The sequence below is a fragment of the Notamacropus eugenii genome, chromosome 6, assembly GCF_028372415.1.
Source record: "Notamacropus eugenii isolate mMacEug1 chromosome 6, mMacEug1.pri_v2, whole genome shotgun sequence".
Lineage (NCBI taxonomy): Eukaryota > Metazoa > Chordata > Mammalia > Diprotodontia > Macropodidae > Notamacropus > Notamacropus eugenii.
This window is the reverse complement of record NC_092877.1, coordinates 373,406,667-373,413,456: the sequence shown is the minus strand read 5'-3', so window position 1 is coordinate 373,413,456 and position 6,790 is coordinate 373,406,667.

Sequence of the window (6,790 nt, the reverse complement as noted above, 5' to 3'; positions counted from 1 at the left end):
CAACTTTCCCACAAATTTCAGCAGCCCATATCCCTGGGCTGAGGGATCACCTGAGAGTTCATCTCAGGAATCTGGCCCATACCATTTTTCAGTTTCTTTTTTCAGCTGGTACACTGGTAACATTGATTTTTTTCCAACTCAGATCATTAAATCTCAGGTAGACCTAAGGCCATCTACCCATAGCTGCTGCTGTTCAATTTTAACTTGGAAGTTCTACAACTTCCATGTGTTGCAGTCTCTGTGTCTCTTTAAGAACTCCTAGGAATAACTCGAGTCCTACTTCAGGTTCAAAGATCACAATAACACTAAATCATTCTCAAGGTTGTCCCTCTGAACTAAAAATTGTGGGATACCAGTCAGTTTTCAAACCTTTTTGCATTTTCATTACCAAACAGAAAGTAATTTAAACTTTACCATATTTCCCTTACCTCTCACAAACTTTTCAAATACTTACCATATAGTTTTTTACCCCACAACTTTACTGAAACTGCTATTTCAAAGGTCATCCCATAATGCCAATATGATACCCATATCAGCTACTATTAATATGCATATATACTTCCCAGGTAGATTCACAAAATATGATAAACTCTCTTCCTCAAAGGCAAAACCAAAAATTTATTTAGAACATCACTATTAAACTACCAATAGGTAAGATGTAGCAAAGTACCCATCACCAATCCAGAGAGTGCCAACATCTCAAGTATTCTTTCTGTTAGGCCTCCCCACAAGCAAGTTCCCCTAGGCAAATTCCTCCCTCCACTCTTTTTCCTTTGGACAAACTCCTCCCACAATGCTCTCCATGTGGCTCAGGCACCATGTGACTCAGGTTATATCATACCTGTGAACTGGGCCAGAGCCTAAAGCAGATCACATAGATCTGTGTAATGGACATGAAAAGTCTTGGCACCAAATGTAATGTTAATCGAATAGGAAGATCTTCCCCACCCATTAATAGGTCAGCTTAGCCAGTACACAGCTGGTTCAAACTAATAAATTCTATAGGTGCAGCTGGCTACTGTATCAGGAAGAAAGGTAAAAGTTTTGCTAGGAAAGGTTGTTCTTGGACTAGGAAGAAACTGCCAGATATAGTGTTTTGAGACAAGAGAGAATGTGAGTTTTAGAAAGAAATGTGATTTAAGAATTGGGGTGCAAGCACAGGTACCCAAGCACCCCATCAGTTCCAATCAAACTGCTCTCTGGGACCTCCTCCAGGCAAAGAAATTTCTATAACTCTTGCCAGCAGGAACCACTGTCAGAGGCTGAGGCCTTCACCCCTTTACCCCAAAAAGATTTTTCATCCCATTTGTTTGAGGAAGGAATAATGGTGCTGATGAAGCAATGGAACCCCTAACAAGGGGTCCTTGAACTTTCCCACAAATTTCAGCAGCCCATATCCCTGGGCTGAGGGATCACCTGAGAGTTCATCTCAGGAATCTGGCCCATACCAGTTTCATCCTTTCAAATGCCCTTTCATTATGGCCCTCACTATCTGCCCCTGGCCCACCCCAGGCTACTTGCCACTCCTTGATCCATCCAGATATTCTCACAGTTTTTCTGTATAAAAATACCAATCTTACCATCATTGAATTGCTCAGTCTTAGAATCTGTCCCACTTGTATTGGTGTCACAAAAAATACAGATTCACTAGGAATCTCACCCAACTAGTGTCTTAATAGACACTACTAGGACTGAAACAAGGTTTGAGTAGTCAATTCTTTTGAGGCAGACCCTGACCCTATACTCTTGCATTTCAGGGTTCCTAGCAAACCTAGACAACTGCAGTACTGTTGTCTGAAGAACTGATGGTGAGAATAAGCCAGGGCTGGGTTTTGACAAGGGATGTGTATGACAAGGTAGAAGGAATTTGAGTGCAGGTGAAAGCATGGACTTGAAATGGATCAAGATTGAGAAGTTAGAAAAGTGCAAATAGAACACTTTGTGGATAATGATGAGATTAAAGGTTTACACCTTCAGTGTGTACTGCTGAGGTAAGGGGAAAGGGAAGTAAATAAGCATTTAGATAGGGTCTACAATGTGCCAAGTACTGTGCTGAGTACTTTGTATAAATATTATTTCATGCACAAAAAACAAAAACAAAAAATACTGTGGGACAGCTGAAGAAACTAAAGAGAGCAAAGGTTAAGTGACTTGCTCAAGGTCGCATAGATTGTAAATATCTGAGGCCATATGTGACCTCAGTTGTTCCCAGTGCCAGGTCAACTGTTCTATCCACTGCATTATCAACTGCTTCTAGGTAGAGTGAAGTAAGCCATGGGATTTAAGGAGATACAGCATTTGGGAGGTCAGGGACGCATATCAATATGGATATTGAGGTCCTCCAATATAAATGCAGGAGGTGGGAAGGACAGGGGAAGGAAGGAAGGGATGAAGGAAAGAAGAAAAGAAAGAAAGAAGGAAGGAAGGAAGGAAGGAAGGAAGGAAGGAAGGAAGGAAGGAAGGAAGGAAGGAAGGAAGGAAGGAAGGAAGGAAGGAAGGAAGGAAGGCAGAAGGGAGGGAAGGAAGGAAGGAAAGAAAGAGTCTAATATATGAATAGAATGACTTTAAACTGAAGAAAATAAGGGATGTAAATTTAAAAAACAGACTTGGGTTTTAACAAAGATAAAAATGGAGGAAGTAGTGGAATATGTGCCTATTGGATAAACGTCTTATTGCAACAATAAAAAATACTAAATTGATATGGAATAATAGAAAGCTAAGGGAAGGTTTCAAAATAAGACCCTTGCAGGGAAATCATAATCTATTAGTGACAAAAACACTTTAAAAGAAGACCCCAGACCAATTCATATCACATATTAGTGGGATGGAGTTGGGGCAGAGTGGAGAGGAAAATTGTAATTCCAATTGACAAGTCCCTAATTTGAATAGAATCAATAATAAAGTCTATTATTAATCATTAATACCCTCAGAATTAGATGATACCTGCAGTAGTTTCATCTATGTGAAAGTTTCTCATAATCAGCTCAAAAATCATTTAAAGAAGCTAATGCTACAGTGACTGGTAGGTCTGACTTCCTAATGATCCCCATTGTTCATTGTTTACACAATATAAGGACTTCCTTCCAGTGAATCTAATTACCACTCACCAAACTTCTACAAGCATCTCTCCTGTGGGTTTTATTATCACAAATGATTATTGTTCTCATGACACCTTGTTATTTTCTTGTCCAGGTGAGCAAATGTGATCATTAACAAACTTGAAATAAGAGAAAACTCTTTATTGACTTTTTAAAGGGCATAAACTCTCCATCTTTCCAATTCTCTGTCCCAGGGGCTGAAGATTGCACCTATAGCAGTAAGTGCAGATTGCACTTACAGGAGTGATATGGAAGAAAGGATTCTGTTTTGGAGAAAAAAAATAAAATGTCTCTTGGTCTAGAGAGAAGCAGTTCTCCCACACCTGCACTCTCCCTACTTTGTCAAGGTCACATATGTGAGCATCTATAGGAGGTATATGTAAATACATCTAAGCATTCTCAAGGGAGCAGGAAGTGCCCATCCCCCAAAAGACTCACTTTTCAGCCCTCCTAGGGCACTGTCTTGCCCTCAGCTCAAGGACAGAATGTTTGTTGACATACTTTATCACCAAAATCCATTCTAATTATCTTTCCTAGCACCTGGGATGTTTTTATCTTTAATGCTTCAGGGATTTTCACCAAAATAAGACCCACATACTGTCTTGATCACCAAACAGTTTTGTAAGGTAGTTAAAACTCCTTCATGTGGAATAATGTTGTTCCCCAAAGACATCTAGTTATGCATCCTTCCCACTCCCTAGTATTTAGTTACTCTGACTTCAGTTTCTACAGAGTAACTGCTGCTCTCCAATCTTTTTATTCCCTTAGCCTGAAATGCTTTTGTAATGAGCATCATTGCAGAACACTTGGTGGTGATCTTGTCCTGCCATATAATGGTAGTCCATAGGGTTCTCAGGGATGTTGATGAAACTACTGCAGAGATCAGGTGTGACATCTGCCTCAATCAATTATTCTTCAATCAATAAACATTCAGCTATGTACCGAGCACAATGCTAAGTGCTGGAGATACAAAAGGCAAAAGACAGTCCCTGTCTGAGTTCCCTGGACCATGAAAAATTTAAAGTTCTTCGACCTAACAGTAAATATAGTCAATCATTCAATCAATCGATAAACATTTATTAAATAGTATGTGCCAGGCACTATGCTAAATGGTGGGAAAACAAAAAAAAAAAGGCAAAAAACAGTACCTGCCACTAAAAAGTTTATATTCCAGTGAGGGAGGCAACGCATACATGAATAGAGATATACCAATACATCCCTAAGTAGGTAGAATGTAATCCCAAAATGGAAGGCAGTAGTAGCGGAGGTGTTGGGGAAGGCTTCCTGCAGAAGCTGGAAGGAATCTTGAAGGAAACCAGGAATTCGAAGAAGAGGAGAGGTACGAGCGTTTCAGTATGGAATGTGGACATTGCATGGAAATGGATACGGTAAATGGAACATCATGTGAGGATAATAACAGATGCACTAGTATGGCTGGACCTGAAAGGTGCCTGGGTGGAAGGAAGGGGACAGGAAAGGACTAAGTTATAAAAAGCTTGAAATGCCCCAAGGAGTTTATATGTGCTCCTAGAGGTAATAGGGAGCCACTGGAGTTTTTTGGAGTGACAGGATTTCAGAAATCACTTCGGTTTCTGGGCAGAGAACGGATTGGAGTAGGGGAGATATTTGAGGGCAGAAAACCTCAAGAGGTTATTAGGTGAGAAGGGATGAAGGCCTAAACTAGGACAGTAGCTATGTGAAGAGGGGGCATGTCAAAAGATGTTGTGGAGGAAGAAATTACAAGATCTTACAAACAATTGGATATGGGAGATGAGAGAGAAGAATCAAAAATAACACTGAGATTTTGAACTTGGCAAAAGGAAGAAAGGTGACACTTCCAAGTAATAGGAAATTTCAGAAGAGAGGTGGGTTTGGCAAAAAGATATTGGGTTTTGTTTTATGGTTGATGATCTGAAATGTATCCAGGATATATAACTCAAAATGTCCAAAAGGCATTTGGTAATATAGGACTTGCTCCTAACATATACTTGCACTGGAAATCATCTTCATGGAAATCAATTTAACCCATAGGAACTGATGAGATTACCAAGTAGCTGATTATAGAAAGAAAGGGGAGCCAAAGGTGGATTCCAAAGGAATGACCAGAATTTGCTTGGTGTGATTTACATGAAGACCTAGAAAAAAGAGACTTTTAAACAGTGATGAGATACATAAGAGGAAAATCAGGAGAGGATAGTGTGATGAAAACCAAGAGCAGGTTGATAATCCAAGAAGAGAGGCAGCAGTATCAAATACAGCAGAAAGGTTAAGTAGGGTGAGGTCATTAGAGTTGGCAATTAAGAGGTAATTTATACCTTTATCAAAAACAGTTTCAACTGCATAGTCAGATCAGAAGTCAGATTGTAGAGGGCTCTAAAGAGAGTGAGCTGAGAGAAAGTAGAAATATCTGGTGTTTAAGGTTTTTCTAAGAGTGATAAGTAGAGAAGAAATTTTAGGGATGGTAAGATCCAGTGAGGATGTTTTATGCATGGGGGAAATTAGCATATTTGTAGGGAGTAACAGAGGAGAGAGTGTATAGGGAGAGAGCAAAGATTATAGAAAGGGTATACATGATAGTGGAGGCAATCTGATGGAAAAGATGGGATGGGATGGATTTAAGGATCCATATAGAAATATTTGCCCTGGCAAGGAGAAGCACTACTTCTTTATCAGGGCATCAGGGACTGGAATGAAGGAGGAAAATGGCAGGGGGTGATATCAGAGAGCACACCTCTCTGATGAAATGAAGATGAGGAAGAAGAGGGAACTCTTGATAGATAGTGTCAATTGAAGCAAGGTCTTCAAGAGAAAATTGAGAATGGAGAAGATAGGAGACTTGAGGAAACAAGAGAAAATTTGGACCAGCCACCATGGTAAATGGGATAGAGTATTGCCTGGGCAAAAATTTCCTTCCTACAATGAAGACCTACTTGAGATCAGAGAGCATAAACATATAGTATTTTTCATCATGATTTCAGTATTCTCTGCCCAATTCAGCAGTTAAGGAGGAAAAAGGAGGAAGAATTCCAAAGTTAGGGTTTGGTAAGGTTGTTGCTCAGTCATTCAATTCTTCACAACCCTGTGCAACATAACACACCAAAGCCAATGTGGTTTTCTTGGCAAAGATACTAGAGTGGTTTGCCATTTCCTTCTCTGACGGATTAAAGCAAACAGAGATTAAGTGACTTGCCCTAAGTGAATAGAATGCAGTCCCAAAGTGGAAGGCAATAATAGCTGAGGTGCTGGGGAAGGTTTCCTGAACTCATGTCTTCTTTATTGCAGGCCAGCTATTCTATCTCAGGGTCACACAGTTAGGAAGTATCCGAGGCCAGATTTGAACTCAAGTCTTCCTGACTCCAGGCCCCGCTTAGGTACCTCTTTGACAAATAATACAAGGAAAAGGGAGGAGGATTGAAAATAGTGTATAGTTGAACTGTTCATGACTGGGAAGGGGAAGAATATAGGCCAAGATAGGGCAATGCCTCATAAAGTACTCCTGAGTGAAGGGATGGAAGACCACAGGGACGATGTAGATTCAGGACGAGGAAGGCATAGGGAGGGATTGAAATGTAAAAAAAATTAAGATCGGATAAAGGAATTCTGGAATTCTTAAACATGGAAATTATAGAAGAAAACCTCTGTACTCTGCATTTAAAGCACAAATCAGCCAAAGACAAATTTTTTAATTAAAT